Source organism: Pinus tabuliformis, chromosome 7 (assembly GCF_031772625.1).
Source record: "Pinus tabuliformis cultivar Carrire ecotype Pingquan chromosome 7, CPIR1, whole genome shotgun sequence".
In the NCBI taxonomy this organism is placed as follows: Eukaryota; Viridiplantae; Streptophyta; class Pinopsida; order Pinales; family Pinaceae; genus Pinus; species Pinus tabuliformis.
Window position 1 is genome coordinate 996800909 of NC_142293.1, and position 24845 is coordinate 996825753.

At 39.4% G+C, this 24845-nt stretch overlaps 1 protein-coding gene across 4 annotated transcripts in view; it reads left to right on the top strand.

The window, feature by feature from the left end:
- The window catches only part of LOC149250946 (uncharacterized), a 528543-nt gene that overhangs the window by 412724 nt on the left and 90974 nt on the right, over positions 1–24845 (top strand). The window lies entirely within an intron of this gene.

The window sequence follows — 24845 nt, forward strand, 5'->3', positions numbered from 1 at the left end:
TTGGCGGATGTCGGTAGAGAAGAATGCGGATGAAGCGACAGAGGGAGCTACAGTGTAGGAGTCCCAAGATAGTGTGAGGCAGCAGTGTGAGATGCACAAGAGTTGTTGCAGCAGCGCAAAGGTCAGAGAGGGAGCACTTGTCAGTGACAGAGGGAGCTTCAGCGTCGAGAGTGTTTCTAGCCTGACGGAGCTGTCAGAGTTGGGAGATCAGTTACTTACTTCTCAGTGACTGAGTTGCAGTGCAGCAGTTAGTAGTGGCAGTACTATGGGCAGCACAATGCAACATAATGAGAGGGGTTGCAGTGCAGATGGAACAGTGGCAGTGGCAGGGCCATGGGTAGCAGTACATGATGCAACAGTGCAGAGGATGTTGGGAAGCAGGCCTAGCATTAGCATAGGGACCGATGCCAGATGATCAAGGTGATGCTCAATGAGGAGTATTACTAGAGCATAGTCCTCGCTAAGCTAGAGTGGTTATTTGGGGTAGCATTGGATGTGCTCTAGCCACGAAAATTGGTGGAGAGGCTAAAGCACATGAGATCTCCAACACCCAGAAATGGTTTGGGCAGAATCTAACCATTTTGGGAGATATTAAGATAATTAATATTTTTAATGGAGTCCCTAAGTCTAAACTTAGGGAAAATAAAATATTAATGTGAATTAATATAAAATTGAGTTAGAATGGTCCAAAAGTCATAGATCGAGCCAGATCTAATCTTAGCTGTTAATTAGGAACTTAATCTCGATCGTTGAAATGTCAACGAGAAAATTATAAGAGGAGGCTTGAGGGTCACTTAGAGAATACACCGAGTTGATCAAGAATTCGATTTTCTGGGGCAGGACTTGTTGAGGAAATCGAAGGAGTAATCAGAGTTGCAGTTGGGGGGCAATGGATGCAGTAGCATAGAGGCAGATATAGTACCAGGAGCATCAGCACAGACGCTGGGAGAGGGTTGAATCAGAGTTAGCTAGAGGCCACCAGAGGCCACGCAGAGGAAGCTAGGAGCTGTGCAAAGCCTGAGGAGGGCTAGCGTGGGAGACGCAGAGGCTCCAGAGGCTGATGCAAAGCCCGAAGAGGCTGATGCTAGACTGACATTGGGGTAGAGAGGCTGACGCAAACCCTAGAGGCTGACGCAGGGAGATTTCGTGGGGCAGATTGGGACTGATATCTTTCTCCGACTAAGAAGTACTACTGCCGAGGGCATTCTCTGTTGGGTGAGCCATTTTTGGCACACAAATTGTTTTCTGAAACTGCTTAATAATAAAATGCTCAGATAGATGCATCGATTTTCCCGCATTTAGTTTTAACGGGGATATTAGTCCAAAAATACAGGTGTCACTTGTGTGCTTGTTTTTCCTTCAGTTGATGATTTGTATGTGTTGAGACTGTACTTGTATTTATTTTCAGTATTTACATGGTAAATAACCTATTAATTAATGGAACAAGTAGGAAGAAATAAATCAGAAAGTACAGGAAGGATTTCTAACAGTTAGACTTAGAAATTCCAACATGGTATTAGTTCGTGGTTGCAGATCACAGGATAATTGAGGGCATCAGCCGAGTAGAGCAACAACAACAGAAACAACTATCTCGAGTGATAGAAGTTGTTCCTAGCGGAAAAGCAACAATGAAGGGGTGACGCAATGCCTGCGTCATCAGTTCGAACTGGGAAGAGGATCAACGTAGTGGCAGAGAGGAGCAAACCTGATCTACGTAGTGCCCGGTCATCTTTCTCAGTGAGGAAGGATTGACGCCCGTGCCCAGGAGGTGCGGATTTTGCTGGTGCCGGGATTGCGCAGAGCCTAGAGGCTCTAACCTTCAGTTTGCTGGGGCATAGGAGGCTGTGGGTAAGTTGCGGAGTGAAGCTGGTGGGGTATTGTGGTTAGAACAATACCTAACAGGGCAAGACCAAGGAGGAGAGTGTTACTGTCGAGGATTTCTCGCCAAAAAATCGGGATCAGTGGTGCAGCTGCTCTAACGATCGGAGTGGGGGCATCTCGACATTGGCGGAGGGGTTTCCAGGAGGGAAATCGAGGCTCAGAGGGAGTCACATCGAGAACTTCCAGTAGGCAAGTAGAGAGACTTGGAAGAGTTAGAAGAGGAGTAGCGAAATGGCAGTGAAGGGGGTAAAGAGATCAGGATAGACTGGATGGAACCTCAAACTTCGAAGTCTGGAAGGCCAGGATCTTGTCTGTTCTAGATAGGAATCATCTCAAGCACTTCGCCTTGAACACGATAGTAGTCCTAGTTGACCCGATTGAGAACAAAAAGTACCAGGAGGCAATGGCGAGGGCCAATAACATCATCCTTGACGAGGTGAAGGACCATGTAGTACCACATATTGCCGAAAAGGACATGGTAAATGCGATGTGGGAGGTCGTGACGAAATTGTATCAGCATACTTCCATGCAGAGGAAGGTGCTACTGGAAAATCAACGACGGTCATACCAGATGCAGAAGGGAGAACAGACAGACACCTTCCTCGATTGATTGAAGGAGATTCGGGATCAACTGACTTCCATAGAGGCCATGTCGGATTAGGAGATGATGGTGAGGACCGCATTGAACACAGTCTCAAAGGAATGGGAGCTATTTGTCCAGAGCATACTGGGCAGGTTGACCCTTCCAGATTGGGAGGAACTCTGGGTGGTTCTTCGTCAACAAGAGATAAGAAGGCTAACCAAGGCGGGAAGCAGCGGTAAGGGGGTCAGAATCAAGAAGGAGGAAGAGGAGGATGCTGCCCTAGCATCTGAGGGAAAGCGGGAGAAACGGAAGAAGGACCTCTCCAAGGTCAAATGCTTCCGCTGTGGGGAACTCGGTCACTATGCGAGCCAGTGTCTAAGGAAGAAGAGCAACAGAGAGGCTTCTAAGACAAAGGCTGCGCCAGCAAGGGCGGAGAAAGAAGTGGAGACAGATGATGACTGTGCCATGAGTGCTCATAGGCCACTTGAGAGGAAGTGGGGAGACATCGAGCTGTAGTCAGACGGACTACAAGCAATGAGGGGCAGGATCCTCGAGGTACCCATCCTCTTGGATTATACCTTTGCTACGGGAGCACCGAAGAGTAGTAGGACTGGCAGATGTCGGTAGAGACGAATGCGGATGGAGTGACAGAGCGAGCTACAATGCAGGAGCCCCAGGACAATGTGAGGTAGCAGTGTGAGATGCACAAGAGTTGTTACAGCAATGCAAAGGTCAGAGAGGGAGCACTTGTCAGTGACAGAGGGAGTTTCAGCATCGGGAGTGTTTCTAGCCTGACAGAGCTGTCAGAGTTGGGAGATCAGTTATTTACTTGTCAATAACTAAGTTGTAGTGCAACAGTTAGCAGTGGCAGTGCTATGGGCAACACGATGCAACATGATGAGAGGGGTTGTAGTGTAGATGCAAGAGTTGTAGTGGCAGGGCCATTGACAGCAACACGGATGCAGAGGGAGCTGCCGTACAGATGCAGTAGTGGCAGTGGTAGTGCCATGGGTAGCAATACATGATGCAACAATGTGAAGGATGTTGGGCAGCAGGCATAGGATCAACATAGGGACCGATGTTGGATGATCAGGGTGATGCTCAATGAGGAGTATTACTAGAGCATAGTCCTCGCTACGTGGGAGTGGTTATTTGGGGTAGCATTGGATGTGCTCTAGCCACGAAAATTGGTGGAGAGGCTAAAGCGCATGAGATCTCCAATACCCAGAAATGGTTTGGGTAGACTCTAACCAGTTTGGGAGATATTAAGATAATTAATATTTTTAATGGAGTCCCTAAGTCTAAACTTAGGGAAAATAAAATATTAATGTGAATTAATATAAAACTGAGTTAGAATGGTCCAAAAGTCATGGATCAAGCCAGATCTAATTTTAGCCGTTAATTAGGAACTTAATCTCTGTCGTTGAAATGTCAACGAGAAAAGTATAAGAGGAGGCTTGAGGGTCACTTGGAGAATATATAGAGTTGATCAAGAATTCGATTTTCTAGGGCAGGACTTGTTGAGGAAATCGAAGGAGTGATCAGAGTTGTAGCTGAGGGACAACGAATGCAGTAGCATAGAGGCAGAGATAGTACCAAGAGCATCAACGTAGAAGCCAGGAGAGGGTTGACACAGAGCTAGCTAGAGGCCACCAGAGGCCACGCAGAAGCAACCAAGGGCCATGCAGAGGAAGCTAGGAGCTGCGCAAAGCCTGAGAAGGGCTAGCGCGGGAGACATAGAGGCTCTAGAGGTTGAGGCAGAGCCCGAAGAGGCTAACGCTGCGCTGACGCTGGGCCAGAGAGGCTGACGCAAACCCTAGAGGCCGACGCTGCAAGATTTTGGCTGATATCTGTCTCTGACTAAGAGGTACTACTGCCGAGGGCATTCTCTGTTGGGTGAGCCATTTCTGGCACCTAGATTGTATTCTGAAAGCACTTAATAATAAAACACTTATATGTTGATTTGGGGTAGCATCAGATGTGCTCTAGCCACGAAAATTGGTGGAGAGGCTAAAGCACATGAGATCTCCAAAACCCACAAATGGTTTGGGTAGAATCTAACTAGTTTGGGAGATATTAAAATAATTAATATTTTTAATGGATTTCCTAAGTCTAAATTTAGGGAAAATAAAATATTAATGTGGATTAATATAAAACTGAGTTAGAATTGTCCAAAAGTCATGGATCAAACCATATCTAATCTTAGCCGTTGATTAGGGACTTAATCTCGGCCGTTGAATTGTCAACGAGAAAAGTATAAGAGGAGGCTTGAGGGTCGGATTCGATTTTCTGGGGCAGGGCTTGCTGAGGAAATCGAAGGAGTGATCCGAGTTGCAGCTGAGGGGCAATGTATACAGTAGCAGAGAGGTAGAGAGAGTATTGGGAGCATCAGTGCAAAAGCCGAGAGAGGGTTGATGCAGAGCCATCTAGAAGCCACGCAGAGGCAGCCAGAGGTCATGCAGAGACAGCCAGGAGCTACGCAGATGCATAGGAGGGCCAGCATGGGAGATGCTAAGCCTCCAGACGCTGACGTAGAGCCCCGAGAGGCTGACGTTGGGAGATTGCGTTGGGCAGATTGGAGCTGAGAGTTGGATAGGTTGACGTAGTCCCTATTAGGGTGACAGAGAGTAGCAGAAGTGCTGCAGTGTTGCTGTGGGATCATTCATCTGGTGATTTAGCCAGAAACCGAGAAGTGCTACTTCCAAGGGCATTCTCTGTTGGGTGAGCCATTTCTGGCACCCATATTGTATTCTGAAACTGCTTAATAATAAAACCCTCTAATATCTGCATCTGTTTTCCCGCATTGGGTTTTTCCAGGGACATTAGTCCAAAAACAATGTTGTCACTTGTGTTCTTGTTTCGTTCAGTTGATGATTTGTATGTGTTGAGACTGTAGTTGTATTTATTTTCAATATTTACATGGTAAATAACTTGTTAATTAACAAAACAAGTAGGAAGAAATAAATCAGATAGTATAGGAATAATTTCTGACGGATAGACTTAGAAATTCCAACATGGTATCAGAGGGTGGTTGCAAATCACAAGATAACTGAGGGCATGAGCTGAGCAGAGCAACATCAGTAGAAACACCTGTCCCGAGTGACAGAAGTTGTTCCTAGCAGAAAGAAGCAAGGAAGGGGTGACGTAGTGCTTGCGTCATCCATTCGAGCTGGGAGGGAGGAGGATCAACGCAGTGGTAGAGAGGAGCAGACTTGACCTATGCAGTGCCCGATCATCTTTCTCAGTCAGGAATTATTGACGCCCGTGGCTAGGAGGCGCGGATTTTGCTGGTGCTGGGATTGCGTAGAGCCTAGAGGCTCTAACCTTTAGTTTGCTAGGGCATAGGAGGCTGTGTGTAAGTTGCGGAGTGAGGCTGGTGTGGTATTGTGGTCAGAACAATACCTAACAGAGCAAGACCAAGGAGGAGGGAGTTGCTACTGAGGGGTTCTAGCCAAGAAATCCGGATTAGTGGTGCAGTTGCACTAACGATCAGAGTTGGGCATCTCGACATTAGTAGAGGGGTTTCCAAGAGGAAATCGAGGCTTAGAGGGAGTCACACCAAGAACTTCCAAGAGGGAAGTAGAGAGACTCGAAAGAGTTGAAAGAGGAGCAGCGAAATGGTAGTGAATGGGCTAATAGGTCAGGACAGACTGGACGGAGCTTCGAACTTCGTAGTCTGGAAGGCTAGGATCTTGTCCATTCTAGACATGCATCGTCTCAAGCATTTCGCCTTGAAAGCGATAGCGATCCTAGTTAACCCGACTGAGAATGATAAGTACGAGGATGCAATGGCGAAGGCTAAGTGCATCATCCTTGATGGGGTCAAGGACCATGTAGTACCACATATTGCCGTAAAGGACACGGTAAATGCGATGTGGGAGGCCCTGACGTAATTGTATCAGCATACTTTTGTGCAGAGGAAGATGTTACTTGAAAATCAACTATGGTCATACCTGATGCAGAAGGGAGAGCAGATAGATATCTTCCTTGGCCGATTGAAGGAGATCTGGGACCAATTGACTTCCAGAGGTGCCACGCCGGATGAGGAGATTTTGGTGCGGATCGCATTGAACTCAGTCTCAACAGATTGGGAGGTATTTGTCCAGAGCATATTGGGCAGGTTGACCCTTCTAGATTGGGAGAAATTGTGGGCGACTCTTCGTCAAGAAGAGATCGGAAAGCTAACCAAGGCGGGAAGCAGCGACAATGGGGTTAGAGTCAAGAAGGAGGAAGAGGAGGATGCTATCCTAGCATCTGAGGGAAAGCAGGAGTAACGAAAGAAGAAGGACCTCTCCAAGGTCAAATGCTTCCACTGTGGGGAACTGGGTCACTATGCGAGCCAATGTCCAAGGAAGAAGAGCAAGGGAGAAGCTTCTGAGACCAAGGCTGCGCCAGCGAGGGCAGAGCAAGAAGTGGAGGCAGATGATGATTGTGCCATGAGTGCTCATGCATTACTTGAGAGAAAGTGGGTAGACATCGAGCTGTAGTCAGACGGACTACAGATGATGAGGGGCTGGATCCTCTAGTTACCCAACCTCTTGGATTATACCTTGCTACGAGAGCCCCAAAGAGGAGTAGCAAGACTGGCAGCTGTCGGTAGAGACGGATGCAGATGGAGCGACAGAGGGAGCTACAATGTAGGAGTCCCAAGACAACGTGAGGCAGAAGTGCGAGGTGCATGGAGGTGTTGCAGTAGCTTAGAGGTCAGAGAGGGAGCACTTGTCAGCGACAGAGGGAGCTTCAACAGCAGGAGTGTTGTTAGCCTGACGAGATGTCAGAGTTGGGAGATCAGTTACTTCTCAGTAACTGAGTTGCAATGCAGTAGTTAGCACTGGCAGTGTTATCAGAAGCACGCTGCAGCATGATGAGAGGGGATGCAGTGCAGATGTAGCAGTGGCAGTGGCAGGGCCATGGGTAGTAGCACGGATGCAGAGGGAGCTGTCGTACAGATGCAGCAGTGGCAGTGGTAAGGCCATGGGTAGTAGTACATGATGCAACAATGCGGAGGATGTTGCGCAACAAGCCTAGCATCAGTACAGGGACCGGTGTTGGATGATCAGAGTGATACTTAGTGAGGAGTATTACTAGAGCAGAGTCCTCGCTAAGAGGGAGTGTTGATTTGGGGTAGCATCGGATGTGCTCTAGCCACAAAAATTGGTGGAGAGGCTAAAGCACATGAGATTTCCAAAACCTAGAAATGGTTTGGGTAGAATCTAACCAGTTTGGGAGATGTTAAAATAATTAATATTTTTAATGGAGTAGTTTAAACTTAGGGAAAATAAAATATTAATGTGAATTAATATAAAACTGAGTTAGAATGGTCCAAAAGTCATGGATCAAGCCAGATCTAATCTTAGCTGTTGATTAGGGACTTAATCTTGGCCGTTGAATTGTCAACGAGAAACGTATAAGAGGAGGCTTGAGGGTCAGTTGGGGGAAACACCGAGTTAATCAAGAATTCGATTTTCTAGGGCAGGGCTTGCTGAGGAAATCGAAGGACTCATCTGAGTTGTAGTTGAAGGGCAGTGAATACAGTAGCAGAGAGGGAGAGAGTGTATTGGGAGCATCAACGCAGAAGCCGGGAGAGGGTTGACGTAGAGGCAACTAAAGGCCACGCAGAGGCAGCCAGAGGCCACGCAAAGGTAGCCAGGAGCTGCGCAGAGCCAGAGGAGGGCCACCGTGGGAGACATAAAGCCTCCAGAGGCTGATGCTGCGAGATTTCATGGGGCAGATTGGAGCTGAGAGCTAGATAAGGTGACGCAGTCCCTATCAGGGTGACAGAGAGAAGTAGAAGTGCTGCAGTGTTGCTGCGGGATCATTCATCCGGTGATTTAGCCAGAGTATTGTCTCCGACTGAGAGGTACTATTGCCAAGGGCATTCTCTGTTGGGTGAGCCATTTCTGGTACCCAGATTGTATTCTGAAACTGCTTAATAATAAAACCCTCTGATAGCTACACCGATTTTCCTGCATTGGGTTGTTCCGAGGACATTAGTCCAAAAACAACGGTGTCACTTGTGTTCTTGTTTCTTTCAGTTGATGATCTGTATGTGTTGAGACTGTACTTGTATTTATTTTTAGTATTTACATGGTAAATACCTTGTTAATTAACAAAACAAGCAGGAAGAAATAAATTAGATAGTACAGGAAGAATTTCTGATAGATAGACTTAGAAATTCCAACATCAGATAGCTACACCGGTTTTCCCACATTGGTTTTTCTGGGGACATTAGTCCAAAAATAAAGGTGTCACTTGTGTGCTTGTTTTTCCTTCAGTTGATGATCTGTATGTGTTGAGACTATACTTGTATTTATTTTCAGTATTTACATTGTAAATAACTTGTTAATTAACAAAATAAGTAGGAAGAAATAAATCAGAAAGTACAGGAAGGATTTCTAACAATTAGACATAGAAATTCCAACAATAACATTTTTGCTTACTTCCACATCTCTTTGACCAAGTACATAAATTCTATATGCCTTTGAATTTTTACTGTATCCAACGGATATAACTTTCTTCCCTGAAGCTTCCAACTTATTCCTTTTCTCTTTAGGCACATGAAAATATACAAGACAACCAAAGATTTTAAAATGAGAAACATCAAATTTCTTACCAGTGAAAACTTCTTCGAGTGTCTTGAAATCCAAAGCTTGATGAAGATTTCTATTTTGAACATATACAAAGTGTTAGCAACTTCTCCCCACAAGAATTTTAATAGACCTTAATCATAGATCATGGCGTGGGTGGCTTCCATAATCGTTTGATTCTTTCTTTCAGCAACACCATTCTACTCTGGAGTGTATGGAACAATTGTCTCCCTCTTAATCCCAATCTCTCTACGAAAGTCATTGAATTCATTGGATTCATATTCGGTTCCATTGTCAGTCTTTAGCATCTTGATCTTCTTCCCTGTTTGATTTTCCACCAATTCTTTGAAGGAACATAACCATTGAACACTTCATCCTTCTCCTTGAAAAAATAAATCCATGTTTTGTGTGAGAAGTCATCCACAAAAATTGTATAGTATGAGTATCCTTCTAATGAAGTTACAGGCAAGATAACAGACATGTCATAATGGACCAACTGAAGAATATCAGTTGTCTTGCTTTCATTATAAGGGAATGGTCCCTTTGTATGTTTGTCAACTGCACATCCTTGACAGACTCCTTCATGGTTCATGTTAAACTCAGGCATTCCTATGACCATCTTCCTTACCCCAGGTAACGCTTTGTAATATAAGTGGGCAAATCTCTGGTGCCATAATTCACATTGAAGAGAAGTATCACTTGACAAAGCTCCCAAAGGACTTCCACCAACTTGATAAAGACCATCAACCCTAAATCCAAGAGCAAAACCATCTTTAAGGTTTCTTTACCAAATACTTACCTTTCCATCAATGAATGCTACCTTGAAGCCTTTGTTTTCCACCGCAAAAATAGACATCAGGTTCTTCTTCAAGTTAGGCACATACAACACTTCCTGTAGATGTATGGTTTGACCATAATTCAAGTGAAGTGTGACAGTTCCTATCCCTTTCACGGGGTAGGTGGTATTATCTCCAAGTATAATCTTTAGATTAGTTTTCTTCTCAACTAAATTTGAGAGGGCCTCTTTGTATCCAGTGAAATGCCTCGAGTCTCCACTATCAATTAACCAATGATCCAAAGTATCTAGATGGGAGGTGGTAGATAGAGAAGAAATAAGATAGAACTCATCTTGTTTTTCTACAACATTACTTTCATCATACCGAGCATTTCTTGTCTTATTGGTAGGTCGACTATTTCCTTCTCGAGTAGCAAGAGCATTACTCTTTCTTTTGTTGTTATACGTGTTGTTCCTTTGATTTCCATTGCCTTTGAAATTGTTGTTGTTGTTATTGGCATCCCTCGGAGGATTTTTCTTGCGAGGACACTCTCCAACATAGTGGCCGAACCTGTTGCAATTGTAGCATCTTTCTTTGCCTCTTCATTTGAATCCCTTATTAGATCCTTGATCCTGTCTCCTTCGACCAACATCATTCTTCCTGTTAGCATGTGCAGAGAAGGTAGTAAGTTCATTTCCACTGTTGGGTTTGTTTCTCTCCATCATCCTTGTTTCCTCTTGAGTGCATTTAGCCAATAACTCATCAAAACCAGGTATCCTGTCATTGTTGAGAATGGTTGTGGTACATATATCCCATGGTCTTGAATGACCTCGAAGAGTAATGAGAGTGAGCTCCCTGTCAGCAATAACTTCTCTAATAGATAGCACGCCATTCTTGATTTGAGTTATTCTCATGAAGTAGGATTGGATAGACTTCCCTTTATCCATATTGATATCCTTCAACTTGTTCTTGAGAAAGAGAATTTGACTTGCATTGTTCACTTTGAACATCCCAACCAACTTGTCATACATTTCTTTAGAAGTTCCCAAATCATAAATATAGGCAACCAAATGCTATTGAATGGAGTCAATCAAAATTTTCTTTGCTTTGACCTCACCTTTTCTATACTTCGTTCTAGAAACAACTGCATTTGAAAAAGGCTCCACCACTTTTCCTTGCACATAGTCAAATACTTCATGCTCCTCTAAAGTTAGGTCGAAAGTCATCTTCCATGTATGATAGTCAGATTTGTCATTGAGCTTGTCCTCAATCTTGAAGTAAGATGTAGAGGCCATGGAGGCTTGTCCAATAGATATCTTAGTGATTGCTTTTCTCTCTTGCTTGGGCTTGTCTTCACCTGGTCTTTGATACCATGTTAATTTCATATTACAATGGTATGTTTTATGCTTGTATCAATTACTTTAATGTCCTTTTATTAGCCCAATGATAATTTCCACTTAATTTCCAATAGCAATCACATAAACCATTAATTCACATTGATAGTAATTGAAAATAAAGCAGGAACAATAAAATGCAGAAGACAAGCCAAGATAAGAGAACACAAGAATTTGGCTCAAGTCAGGGAAAAACTCCAAGGTGGGGAAACCCTTGATCAATTATTCTTATTATCTAATATCAAATGTCAATAAATAGGGAATATCCAATAGAGTACAATAGATGATCCAATACCACAGTCCTTAGTCAAATAGATGGCCCAAACAAAAACTGTAATCTTGCTCTCTGTCAACAGTAGTCAAACCTATGTCACACGGTTCGAGTTCGAATTCGAGTTCAACAACGATTAAGTTCGATTCAAATTCGAATTTTCCGATCAGGTTCGAATGAGGTTCGGCATTAGGTTCGACTATACATATTTTTCAATATATATATATATTTATGATGAAAAACTTTGGATTTCACCATCATAATGCTCATTTCTTTAACCTATACAAAATTCTATTATATATTTTATTTGAAGAATCGAGAATCTCAGTGTAATCCATACATTATAAATTAGTTTAATAAGTTAGATATCTCATTTTATAGCCTTTGATACAATTTTATAAAGTTAATTAACCAGAATCTGTTAAATATAGACTATAGTCGAGCAGACCACCGGTTAAATATAAAAGAATATACAGATACCAAGTCACAGTCAAACTTCATCGTTCTTTTAAAAACCCAGATCCCAGAAGTCGTTGGAAATGCAATTTTCGTAAAGTTGACGAACACAAATTTGTTAAACACACAAATAAATTGTAATTGTCAATTAAAGAAAGCCAGTTGTTTCACGTAATTATCTCACCTGCAACAGTCAAATTTCAATGTTCTTCAATATTCAAAAGTCCGATTTCAAATAGGACACTGTTAAATATTTTGAGTATATTATTCATAATCAAGGAGGCACGTTGCAGGTCTCGACTGTTTCCCAGATTTACATTCTCAAAGCAAAGTAATCAGTGTCCCTTATCTATAAAAGCCACCCTGCGTAGTGAGCTCATCCCACACTTCTTCTCTGCGTAGTGAGTTTACCCGTTTTCCTTTTTTGGGGTGAACAACAAATCAATGGAGTTTTTAGATTCAAACAGTGCAATTATTCGGTGTGCAATTGCACTTTTATTTATGAGTTTTATGTTGTTTCCTGTAGCATTATGTTGTGATAGTTGCCTTCACAAAACCAAGCTCGTGTACCACAGTCAGCCAAGAAAACCGTCAAGAAAACCGCCGAACTTCAAAAAATTCGTTTAAGTTCGCGATTAGGTTCGTTGAGGTTCGATTAGGTTCGATGGAGTTCGATGAGGTTCGAGTTCGACTTGAGGTTCGGCTTTCAGGTTCGGCGAACCTGAACGAACTTCAAAAATTTTTTACAGGTTCGCCGAATTTCGAACCTGAAGCTTCAGGTTCGCCGAACCCTGTGACATAGAGTCAAACAACCCTAACCAGTGGTCAGTGGTGGTCAATGAAGCAACAAAACAATCCCTCTTGAGCTCGGTCAAAGTCAGAGTATCTTGGCCTTCTTTGAAGGTCAAACAACATCAGAAAAAGTCAACTTTGGAACGATCAAACCTAGTCAAACAAAATATCAGCTCTGCGGTCAAACAATCACTGCAGGGCTGTGGTCAATACAGGTCAACCTGCCCATAAATCGTCGTAATTTGTGAAAATAAATGTGGCCTAGTCAAATAGAATTAATCCTCCAAAAATCGTATTCAAAACAGGTCAAAGGAGCCTTGGTCAACATAAGTCAAATCTAACTGAAAGAAAAAGTCAACGCCTAGTCAAACTATCCTCCAAAAGCTTGTACGTGTGAGATGAAATAGGCGGCCTATGATTTGTATGACCCAATCAGACGAGGACAGAGAAGAATGATGTGTTGTGAATGTGCCAAATGAGGTTGGAGGTCGCTTCTATTTATATGTGATAGAGGAAGGTCAATTTGTCCAACTTGACTCCAAGCTGACCTTGACAAATTACACATGTGTGGGCTTGACTTCAAAAATATATTTCTTCTTGTTCGATTTTAGTGAACCTTAGATAAATTTTGGTCCTCTCGGAAAGAGGAATTCAATCAAATAATCATCTTTAAAAGAGCTGCCCAAAGTGGAATTTGGCCCTGTTGACCACTACATGTCAACTACCCATAGCAGTACACCCTTTTTTTCTCAAAAGGGATAGCGCTTGATCGATATGTCTGCGCCATTCGATTATCATCATCAACTTGATCATGTTATATTGTAAACCCAGTCTGCATGTGTAAATTGTAAATAATCTCAGCAGATCCGTGTCATGTATGTAATTGCCTAGGTAAACCTAATTTTCTAGTGATGATCTACGTTCTGGAAGGTTTTTTGTCTCACCGATCCATGATTGGCAAGGTTTTCCTTCAACCTAACCCCAAAGCCAGAATGGATTTTGTCATTAGAATCTTAGGGGAGTTCTAGTGTGCTAGATTGAGTATATGTAAAAGTGATTTGGGAATAGTCCTAACTATTTGGTTAGGTTATTTTATTACAAATTGCTTGATCTGCTAGATTATGTTTGTATCGCAGAACTGGGTGGTCTATGAGGGTCTATGTCAAATGGGTTTTCCCCCTTGAGATGTAAAAATATAAAAAATCATGATGTAAAATGTCGTGAGGGTTAGAAAATAATTAATCCCCTCATAGGTCATAGGTCCTAGGTAAAATTCCCAAAGGCTAAGTTCGAGGGTCCCTTTAAATAAAAAATAAAACATATAAAATATATAAAAATATAAAATAAAATAATAAATAAAAAATAAAATAAAATAATAAAATAATAATAAGTCAAAGTTTTGAGGAAATAAATGCAAAATTTTAATTTTTTAATATATTAAAATGCATTTAATTTAACAAATGTGAAATTTCCTCAACATTCAAAATTTCGACGGATGAGATTAAAAGAGATTTTGATCCTCATTAACGGTCGAGATCACTTTGACATGGATCACTCGAACTAGCCGTTGGGAAATTTATCTTTAAATATGGTGTCTGGGGTCATTTGAGATCATTCGATCTGTGAGTCTTGTGCTAAAGAAAGCTCTCTTGTAGTCATTTTTCATGTGCAATAAAGAAAGACTTTGGGGTTGAAATCTTGCTGGTGTTACTCTTCCGGAAATGCTGTAAGATGTTTTATTTCTGTGCATGATTTTATTTCAAGCCATTGATGATAGCTTTATGAAGAGTGATTTTAAACACAGGTACTTTGTTTAGTCGCTAGGGTTTGAATGGTAGTTAAATTTCTGAATATGATGGCAGGTATTTCCATTAGATCTGGATTTTAGTATCGTTTTCTCCCTCTTTGTTAATGGTTGAATTAAGTTTTGCAGGAAATCCTTGATTTTAAGTTTACCGGGCATTCGGGGAAGTTCTCGGTTGAACCAACCAACTCCCGGATTGCATTTTCCGAAGAGCCCAGCTGGTTTTGATCCCCAGATTATCATTAGAATTTCTGCTGCGGATGCATGAAGGGTTTTCTGGAGCACCTCATATCGAACTTAAAATTTTGAAAATATTTCTGTGGTATATTGACAAATCTGGCTATTTAGAGCTTTCAAACTGTGAACACTATAATTATTTAGCTGGTTTTAGGGTTTTTTAATTTTGTTTTTTGCATATTTTGTTTCTTGGTGTTTGTTTTTGTCATTGCAGGTTGCAGATCTGAAGGTGAGATTCAATCTTGAAGCCAGATCTAGGCCCTGGAGGGTAAGATTTGGCCTCAGGATCAGCTCTAGTAGGAATATTTGCTTCAGAACCAGTTTTTTGCAGGTGTACGTTTCTGTTGTTCAAGGGTTTGAAAATTCGGAAAATTTTTATAAGGGTTCACAGGATTTAAAATTTTTGTTAATTTTTCTGGAGAATTTTGTCATCTGTTTGCTACTACCTACTGCTGCCATACATCTAGCCATTTTCCTTCACGCAGTCATCCCCATCTTCAGCTCCCAAGTCTCTGCTCTCTGCATGCAGTCTCCCTTACCTTGCTTCGCTCTCCTCTACCTCCGTCAAGTTGCCATCCTCGCATCACTTTCTTCGCGACACCCACAGCTCACCTCTCCTCGTTGCTGCTATCCCAAACTCGCAGTGTTGTTGCCATTGATCTCCACGCATTTGCTATTACCTGTAGCTGCTACATTCCCTCTCATTTTTCGCAGCCCTCACGCAGTTTCATCTGCCTCTCCTTGCTGCATACGTTGGCCCTTTTCCTCTTGGATCAACCATGCAGCTCTAGCTCCTCCACGCATTTGCGTTGTTGAAACCTGCTATCCCACCTCCATACGCTGCCCAGACCTGCGTGGTTTCCTCCCTTCGATCCTCGCTCCCCGCCTTTCTTCCTCACCAGCGAACTCTCATCACCCTGCAGTCTCATCCTGCCCCTGCGTTTTTCCTTTATCTCCCCACGCTGCTAGCATTCTTCAGCCCAACTCCACGCTGTCGTCAAGCTTCTCTTATCATCCGCGTACCTGCAAACAACAACAATATACATTTCGATTTTATTTATTTATTTTTTATATGCTTTACTTCTTTGTATATTAGAGTTAGGGTTTAGATAGGCCCCTTAGCGTAATTCGATTTGCATTAGACTAAGTGTTGGTTCTTTTTATGATTAGGAGTAGGATTATATAGTTTTATTTAAAAAAAAATAAAAATTAATTTAGGACTTTAAAAAGTCTCGATTTAGTCTTTTTTGTTTCCTTTTTTTTACTTAGTTATTCTAATTTTTCATAAAAAAAAAAAATAATATAAAAATAAAAATATATATATATATATATATATATATACGAATGTGTTTTTATTTTTATTATTTTTGAATTAATTAAAAAATTAAAAAATTAAAAAATTAAAAAAAATTAGATTTTGGTTTCATTTAGATTTTGACATTTGATAAAAAATTCTAAAATTAAAAATCTAAAAATTTATAAAAATCCTAAACAATTAAAAAATCATAAAAAAATTTGGTGATTAAAGATTTTAAAAGCTAAACAAAAGGGATTTGTGCTTTAATGTTAATTGTTTTTTAAATGTGGCCTATGGCCCATTAAAATTTTTATTTTTAGCCCTTTTAATTCATTTTTTTTATCACCTTAAAGGATTTTAAAATTTTCAGTTACTATTAAGCATTATTTCCTAAGGAATAATTTAAATTTAAATTTAAAGTTCCTTTGGTTATTAAATGCATGATTTTCCTATGGTCAAATTACGATAAATGTTTTAAAGCTATATTGACTGTTGGAAAAAATTTATTAATTCTAGATCTTGGTCATTAACGACAATTGTTTTGAATCTGGAATCTTTTGCATGTGACAGTGTTGGGCATTTATGTGGATTATTGTCACTTTTTCATCACATATTGAAAATCAATCTGGATAGCTTGTTTTATTGATGGTTGATTTAAATATCGAAGGCACTGGTCTGAAATTATTTCTATCTTGTGGTTGTATCTTGTTTTGGCATTTACTCTATCTGACTTAATCATTTAAATCCATCAAGTCATCCATCATTAAAATCTCCAGGTGCTTGTTTGCCTCGCTGTGTCTCCCAAGCCAGCTGATTACTAGTTGGTCTTCTTTTATCCCATAGGGTCTACCCCCCTTAGCCTAGGGAGACGGCTTAAACGTAGAGATCGGGGATCACGGTGATAGCCCCGGTCTGAGCATTGTCGCGGTGCCTAGACACTGTGCGACAACATTTTTTGGCGCCGTTGCCAGGGATAGAGTTTTTTCTGTCCTTGGTTTCTTCGACATTCGTCTCGTTTCTTTCCTCTCATCATTTCCTGTCCTTAGCTCCTTCCTTTCGAGTTTTTCCGTGTCATACTTTCTTGTTTGGGTGGCGACTCCATTTCTTTCATTTATTATTTCCCAGACAATAAGCCCTCCCTTATATCTAGTTGTTTGTTGCCTTTTGGATCCTAGAGTTAGATTCGTGTTCAAGTGGCGACTCCACTTCTTTCATCTCTTGATTTTCTTGAGCAGAGATCTCTCTCTATCGTCCATTTGGTCCCTCATTATTCATCATGGATTATTCGTTTACCCCGTGTCATTTTACTGATGTTCTCCATGATATTCCGGAGGTGGCCATTTCTAAATTGTCTTTGTTCTCAGGTAGTGATTCAGACACTGTTAGAAAGCAACTAGGCAGGTTTTCTCGTATAATGTTCATATATTGTAGACCTCCTCGGTATAATCATGAAGATGTCAAAATGTGTCTATTTGTCTTTTCTTTAGAGGGTGATGCTTTGAATTGGTTTAATAATTGTCCTGAAGACTCTTTCACTTCTTTACAAGATATTGTCAATGATTTTAAAGATAGATATGGTTATCAAGATGGCTCGTCTTGTGCCCCTAAAATTGTGCAACAGAATCTTATGAAGGGTCCATCTGTTGATGAAAGATTTCAAGACAATTCTTCATATCAGAATGTGCGATCCACCTGTACTGTTGCAGATCAAATCCATGATAGTGGAAAAGCAGGGACAAATTGTAAAATCAGTGTCGACAATGAAAGGGAAAATCAGAAGCAAATTATAGAAGAACTAATGCGGCTGGTAAAAAATATGGAGGTCAATCAAGAAAAATTTGTAACTGATTACGCCAATGATATGAGAACTTTATGCACCCACCTGGAAAAACATGATAAGGAGATGGAAATCATGAAAATTAAACACTCTGATCACGTAACCGACATGCAAAGTCAGCATGCTAAGGAAATTGAGACCATGAAAGCTAATCATGACAGGGAAATTAATTTTATGCAAAGCAAGTTATCAGGCTTAGAGGAAAAGATGAAGATCAAGGAATTCAATCATTCAAATCAAGTGACTGCCATGGAAGCAAGTTATCAAGAAGAAGTAAGTTTGGTTCTTAACAAATTGTCAACTATGGATGAAGAAATGACCATCATGAGATTCGATTATAATAATTAGTTAGCTACCATGCAAGCAAATCATAAGGAGGAGGTAAACTATAGGCAAAACTGTTTCATGGGCATGAAAGAAAAAAATGATAAAATTATAAAGGACATGGAAGTTGGTCAAATACCTCTTCAAAATAGATTATTGGCCATAGAAGAAAAGCAGGTACCACGTGTCATAAATACAGATGGAATACATATCATCCAAAACAGATTAAAAATAATGGAAGTTAATCATTCTAATCAGATGTTCATTATTTAGAATCAAATAAAGGCTATGCAAGCTAATCATGTCACTCTGCAAGAAAGATTCGTGAAAACTAAACTCAATCAAGCGAAGTTAATAGTAAGACATGCCAGAGAAATGGGTTCATTACATAAAAGGCTGGAAGAGAGGAAATCACAGGTCCTGTCTTGTTGTGAATATCCCAAGAAAGAGGCTAACTCCATTAACGAGGATTTAACTAAGAATGACATGATCAAAGAAGAAATAAAAAAGGGTAAAGTTATAACTCATGATACCTGTGCAATTGATACATCATCCTTGACAGAGCAGATGCAGAATGAAGAAAGACATGTCATGCATATCTTACATACTTCATCTGAGAGTTTTGAAGCACAATGTTCCACATCATCAGTGATACAGCCTGCCACGAAGAAAAAGCGCAAGAGAAAGAGAATGAGAAAAAGATTTGATGCATCAGATGGCCGCAATTAACTTGATTTTCGGATAGGAAAAAGTCCTACTGTATGAAGACTTGGACATGGCATATCCGAGAAGCAGCCGATAGATTTGCCTAAAAGCAGGCAAATGCTTAGTATACACTATATTGAACGCATCTGATGCGATGGGGCATCCTCTGTATTTCTAACCCTACTCCTTGTCTTTTCAGCATTTTCAATTCCGTTCTAGGATTAGATTTATTTTTCATGTTACTAGATAGTTGATAAATGAAGAGCTTATATCTTTCTTGTGCTAAATGTTATATGATGATTTTTGGATGGACGCTACTTATGTTTTGTTGTGTGTTGTGTGGATGCAGATTCTGGATTCTCACATTCCTACAATGCAGTAACGTGTCCCCAAGTAGAGCCAGATGTTGACCACTACTTGTCAACTACCCATAGCAGTACACCCCATTTTTTTCGCAAAAGGGACAACGCTTGATCGATATGTCCGTGCCATTCGACTATCATCATCAGCCTGATCATGTTATATTGTAAACCCAGTCTGCATGTGTAAATTGTAAATAATCTCAGCGCATCCGTGTCATGTATGTAATTGCCTAGGTAAACCTAATTTTCTAGTGATGATCTATGTTCCGGAAGGTTTTTTGTGTCACCGATCCATGATGGACAGAGTTTTCCTTCAGCGTAACCCCAAAGCCAGAATGGATTTTGTCATTAGAATCTTAGGGGAGTCCTAGTGTGCTGGATTGAGTCTATGTAAAAGTGATTTGGAAATAGTCCTAACTATTTGGTTAGGTTATTTTATTACAAATTGCTTGATTTGCTAGATTATGTTTGTATCGCAGAACGGGGTGGTCTATGAGGGTCTATGTCAAATGGGTTTTCCCCCTTAGGATGTAAAAATGTAAAAAATTGTGATGTAAAATGTCTTGAGGGTTAGAAAATAATTAATCCCCTCATAGGTCCTAGGTCCTAGGTAAAATTCCCAAAGGCTAAGTTCGAGGGTCCCTTTAAAATATATATATATATATATATATATATATATATATATATATATATATAATAATAAAATAATAAATAAAAAATAAAATAATAATAAGTCAAATTTTTGAGAAAATAAATGCAAAATTTTATTTTTTTAATATATTAAAATGCATTTAATTTAAAAAATGTGAAATTTCCTCAACATTTAAAATTTTGACAGATGAGATTAAAAGAGATTTTGATCCTTATCGATGGTCAAGATCACTTTGATATGGATCACTCGAACTAGCCTTTGGGAAATTTATCTTTAAATAGGGTGTCAGCGGTCATTTGAGATCATTCAATCTGTGAGTCTTGTGCTAAAGAAAGCTCTCTTGTAGTCATTTTTCATGTGCAAAAAAGAAAGACTTTGGGGTTGAAATCTTGCTGGTGTTACTCTTCCAGAACTGCGGTAAGATGTTTTATTTCTGTGCATGATTTTAATTTCAGCCATTGATGATAGCTTTATGAAGAGTGATTTTAAACACAGGTACCTCGTTTAGTCACTAGGGTTTGAATGGAAGTTAAATTTCTGAATATGATGCTAGGTATCTCCATTAGATCTGGATTTTAATATTGTTTTCTCCCTCTTTCTTAATGGTTGAATTAAGCTGTGCAAGAAATCCTTGATTTTGAGTTTACCGAGCGTTCGGGGAAGTTCTCGGCTAAACCAGCCAACTCCCGGATTGCATTTTTTGAAGAGCCCAGCTGGTTTTGATCCCGGGCTTATCATTAGAATTTCTGCTACGGATGCATGAAGGGTTTTCTGAAGCACCTCATATCGAACTTAAAATGTTGAAAATATTTCTGTGGCATACTGACAAATCTTGCTATTTAGAGCTTTCAAACTATGAATATTGTAATTATTTAGCTGGTTTTAGGGTTTTTTATTTTTTTTTTTGCATATTTTGTTTTTGGGCGTTTGTTTTTGTCATTGCAGGTTGTAGATCTAAAGGTGAGATTCAATCTTGAAAACAGATCTAGGCCCTAGAGGGTAAGATCTGGCCTCAGGATCAGCTCTAGCAGGGATATTTGCTTCAGAACCAGTTTTTTGTAGGGGTATGTTTCTGTTGTTCAAGGATTTGAAAATATGGAAAAATTTTATAAGGGTTCACAGGATTTAAAATTTTTATTAAGTTTTCTGGAGAATTTTGTCGTCTGTCTGCTACTGCCTGCTGCTACCATACATTTGGCCATTTTCCTTCATGCAGTGATCCTCATCTTCAAATCCCAAGTCTCTGCTCTCTGCGTGCAGTCTCCCTTACCTCGCTGCGCTCTCCTCTACCTCCGTCGAGTTGCCATCCTCGCTTCACTTTAACCGTGGCATCCACAGCTCACCTCTCCTCGTTGCTGCTATCCCAAACCCGCAGCGTTATTGCCATTGCTCTCCACGCATTTGCTATTAGCTGTAGCTGCTACATTCCCTCTCGATTTTCCGCAACCCTCACGCAGTTTCATCTGCCTCTCCTTGCTGCATACGCTGGCCCTTTTCCTCTTGGATCAACCACGCAGCTCCAACGCCTCCATGCATTTGCATTGCCGAAACCTGCTATCCCACCTCCATACGCTGCCCAGGCCTGCGTGGTTTCCTCCCTTCGCTCCTCGCTGCCTGCCTTCCTTCCTCGCCAGCGAACTCTCATCAACCTGCAGTCTCATCCTGCCCCTGCGTTTTTCCTCTATCTCCCCACGCTGCTAGCATTCTTCAGCCTAACTCCACGCTACTGTCGAGCTTCTCTTATCATCCACGTACCTGCAAACAACAACGATATACATTTCGATTTTTATTTTTTATTTTATTTTATATGCTTCACTTCTTTGTATATTAGAGTTAGGGTTTAGATAGGCCCCTTAGCGTAATTCGATTTGCATTAGACTAAGCGTTGGTTCTTTTTATGATTAGTAGTAGGATTATATAGTCTTATTTAAAAATAAATAAAAAATTTAATTTAGGACTTTAACAAGTCTCGATTTAGTCTTTTTTATTTCCTTTTTTTAACGTAGTTATTCTAATTTTTCATAAAATAGATAAATAAATAAATTTATGAATGTGTTTTTTTTTTTTGAATTAATTAAAAAATAAAAATAAAAATTAGATTTTGGTTTCATTTAGATTTTGACATTTGATGAAAAATTCTAAAATAAAAAATCTAAAAATTTATAAAAATCCTAAACAATTAAAAAATCATAAAAAAAATTTGTGATTAAAGATTTTAAAAGCTAAACAAAAGGGATTTGTGCTTTAATGTTAATTTTTTTTAAATGTGGCCTATGGTCCATTAAAATTTTTATTTTTAGCCCTTTTAATTCTTTTTTTTTTATCGCCTTAAAATATTTTAAATTTTTCAGTTACCATTAAGTATTATTTCCTAAGGAATAATTAAAAGTTAAATTTAAAGTTCCTTTGGTTATTAAATGCATGATTTTCCTATGGTCAAATTACGATAAATGTTTTAAAGCTATATTGACTGTTGGAAATTTTTTATTGATTCTAGATCTTGGTCAGTAACGACAATTGTTTTGAATTTGGAATCTTTTGCATATGACAGTGTTGGGCTATTATGTGGATTATTATCACTTTTTTATCACATATTGAAAATCGATCTGGATAGCTTGTTTTATTGATGGTTGATTTAAATATTGAAGGCACTGGTCTGAAATTATTTCTATCTTGTGGTCGTGTCTTGTTTTGGCATTTACTCTATCTGACTTAATCATTTAAATCCATCAAGTCATCCATCATTAAAATCTCCAGGTGCTTGTTTGCCTCGCTGTGTCTCCCAAGCCAGCTAATTATCAGTTGGTCTTCTTTTATCCCATAGGGTCTACCCCCCTTAGCCTAGGGAGACGGCTTAAACGGAGAGATCGGGGATCAGGGTGACAGCCCCCAGTCTAAGCGTTGTCGCGGTGCCTAGACACTCTGCGCGACAACAGGCCCTAGTTGCACATTTTAACACCTCGTGACCTCCCATTAGTGAGGTGCTTTAGCGACGGGAACTCGACCGATTGAGCTAACCCTCGAGGCTATATGGTGGAGATGTTGTAGTGGCTGTAAATGAGTGTAAACATTTAAATGTTGACTTAATATGGGAGAGGTGTTATGGTGTCCATAAATTTAAGCATTAGATCAAAAAATAATAACAAAGCTTAATGTCTAGTTAATTAAAAAAGTAATAAAAATAATAAATCAATTGAATTTGATTTGTTGTATTATAATTTTGTATTGATTAATTAAAGTACAAACAATTTTTTTCTAACAAAAAATTATAATATACATATCACATTAAAATAAATTTAAACAAGAGAAACAAGTGTTTCAGGGAAGTTTAGTGTTTGTCACTGAAGTTAGAAATAATGATCTTGGAAAAGTAGCATAAAAAAATTATAATCTACATTGGTCAATGCTAAATTAATACTTTTCAATAGGCAAATCGAATCCTATAGTTTTGCTTTGGTAGGAAGTAATAAATTGAGATGTGAAGTGGATAAATTAATTGTTGTCTCATGCACAAGGACTTGCATAATTTTTGGTGAGTAGTAACCACTGGTAAGTCTTCACATTTACAATTTTACTCCTACATAATTGCAGAGAAAAACATAAATAAAGGTGGGAAGTAACTCTTAGTAATTATTTATATTTACATCTTATTCCTATCCATTTTTTATGCAAAGATATGCTTAAATATGTGAGACAATTATCCACAAGGCATTATATTGTGCAAATGCTGCAATAAATCCTTCAAGGTATGGTCCAATCAAATGTTTGAAAAATAGTATTTTTAATCCTTTTGATATATATATATATATATCTGTGTGTGTGTGTGTGTGTGTGTGTGTGTGTTTTTTCAAAGTTAAACATTATAAGCCACATTGGTCAATGCTAAACCAATAGTGGTCAACAGACAAATCAATTGCTAGAGATGCCTTGGCAAGGACTAATAATAATGATTCATATTTCAGAACATATAATTAATAAACATATATATATCATCGATTATATGCATATCCCATTAAAAAATTAAATTGAAGAAATTATAAAACATTTAACTATATGTATCATCAGGGTTTTAAGAAAATTAAAAATAAGAATATCTCTATCAAAGAAATTATAAAACATCTAACTATATGAATCATTAAGATTTTAATAAAACTAAAATTAAAATTACCTTTATATATAGAAATTTGAAATTTATGTATTAAGAACTGGCATAGATCCATCTTCACTCCTTATCTATCAAGTGCCGAGAGGAATCAAATTGCTCGAGGTGCAAACCTTTACTCAAGTTTTGCACTCAAAATGAGGTTTGCATCTTGATAGATTTGATTCCTCTAGGCACTTGGTAGATCTGGAGTTAAGATGCATCTATGCTGGTTGTATAACAATGAACAAAGTTCAAACATAACCTATAATTACTGTCTGCACGGTATACATATTTGTATTTTTTTCTAATATTAATAATAATGTACTTTTACACAAAGGGATATCTGAGCAATAAAAATAAATGGAATACATCGCATTAAGTGTTCATGTATCATATTTTTGTGTTCTTTGATCTGTTGCTGACATTCTTGTTCTATCACAGTGAACAAACAAAAAATACAATAACATAACTGCCTGTTTTACAGATTTTGTTTCCAAAGAAATAACGAGGGATACCTTGTGTCAAGTTTCATGTATGTCTTAACAGATTCTGTGTTTTTTGTTCTTTGACCTCTTGCTGACATTCCTGTTGTGTAACAGTGAACAAACATAACCTACAATCACTGTCTGTAGGGTACACATTTTTACCAGCATTTTATTTACTTTTCCACAAAGGAATATCTGAAGAATAAAAAATGATAAGTCATAGGGAAATGCACATAAGATGACATCAGAATTATAGAT